Genomic DNA, 1877 nt, shown 5'->3' with positions numbered 1-1877 from the left:
ATAAATTTACAATATGCAAACAAAGCTCTTAGTCCTTCATCTGTGAAGTTTTTCACTCGTCGCACTTCAGCAAATTCCAATTAACTTAAACGAAAGCAGTATTGAAGCCGGAACCGAATTGACCCTCTTAAGGGATGATTATAGAGCGAATTAATAACCAATTATTCCTAGAATAATTTGCAATAGAAATCTCCATGAACAAATTGAAAAGCGTTAATGTCAAGTGAAGTTCAATTAAAAATTTTGAAACCTCTTGCTTGTGATCTTATAGGTCCTACACAGGTCTTTTGATAATTCTTAAGACTTCCCTAATTAGACCTCACACAATCACCGCACACAAGGTCCTTAGTTTTACCCTAGTTCCCAAAATATCAACATCAATCACACTGTCATAAAAGTTCGGCATTCTGATATAATGAGGATTACAATTCAATCTATCAAAACGTATGCTCTATTTTCAGTGCGTAAACCTGACAGTCACGTGCGTGTTCTTAGAATACGTTCGAGGTCATAGTCTTTGTCTTACTCCCTTGCTCACCATCATGTATTCAAACTACAATGTTTTTACCCCTAGAGCTTTATAATAGAGTTTGTGTGGGACAAAAAATTTAATTACTTTTACGCGGTTAAAAAACTTCACCCTTAGCTTAGCTATATGACCCTGACCCGACTTAGTCATTTCAATCAACCCCTATGGTAGTTTTTTTTTATATCTTTTTCTCTCTGTTGCTCTCACACATTCATATAGAACAAAGTTTTGTCTGTATGGAGCCATATACTCATCCTTTAGCTTACTCACGCCACGTTTTTCATTGAATGGTATGTAACTATTATCATTAATGGTAATGAATAGTATGTACGTAATAAAACATCTGTTGAAGAATTTTTACCGTATTTAACAACTTGTTTGCACTAAAATTTTTTAGAATAACGAGTATTACAGTTAACATATAAAAAAAACGTTTTGTCAAAAATCAAAATTCAAACCAATCGATTTTTGAGTAATTCAAATTATTTCCTTAGCACAAAGCTTTTATTTCGAGTTGTCAGTGAAAAAACGATAAAAATTTTTATCCAATTGATGATGGAGTAAAAAAAACTAAGGAATATTTTTTTTAAATAATAGATAGAAAATAAATCAACTTTTTTTTCATAATACAAAAAAAAATCAATTTTAAATGATTCAATAAAATTATGAATTTTTGGCGGGAAATAATTTTTTGCACGCCTCACAGCGCGAAGCGGTTGAGGTAGTGCTTTACTCCCGACACGTCTAGGTCAAGCAATTTTGTGATCTTCAAATGCTTCTATCACAACCATATTGCACTTATACAATAATTTGAGTAGGCGTACATCGAGAAAACACTTTAATTAATCCATCTTGTAGTTTATAAAAATAATTTTGTGTTGCTACTTTGAAAAAAAAACGTTTCGAAAAAAATTTTACGTGGTCGTCCGGATGTCTGTGCGCTGACTTTGTATGTAAACACGATAACTCCCGAAAAAATTGATGTATCGAGACCGGGCTTGTTTTATTAGTTCCAGAATTTGATTAACTGGTGCCGTATTTCATATCAGTAGCCTAGTTTACGTAGTTGTTTTTTTTTTTTTTTTTTAATGAATTTTTATTAAAATTCACTATGATTCACACGTACAAAAACAAAATAACTTTTCTTATTTCTCTCACGTGAAAACTATGGCGCCACTTAATCAAGTTAAAATTAAATCAACCAATCATATTACTAGATTTTTTTAGACTGCGCGCGCATATGACAAGAAAAATGGGCGCCAATAATTAAAAAAAAAATTATAAAATACCCTGTAAGAAATTACTTAATTTTTTTTTTCTTTTAGAAATCAATTATACAATTTTTTTT

This window comes from Cotesia typhae, unplaced genomic scaffold (genome assembly GCF_013202065.1).
Source record: "Cotesia typhae breed Kobodo isofemale line unplaced genomic scaffold, CoteBio_Ctyphae scaffold_121, whole genome shotgun sequence".
Lineage (NCBI taxonomy): Eukaryota > Metazoa > Arthropoda > Insecta > Hymenoptera > Braconidae > Cotesia > Cotesia typhae.
The sequence above is the reverse complement of the archived record's forward strand: the minus strand, read 5'-3'. Positions refer to the sequence as shown.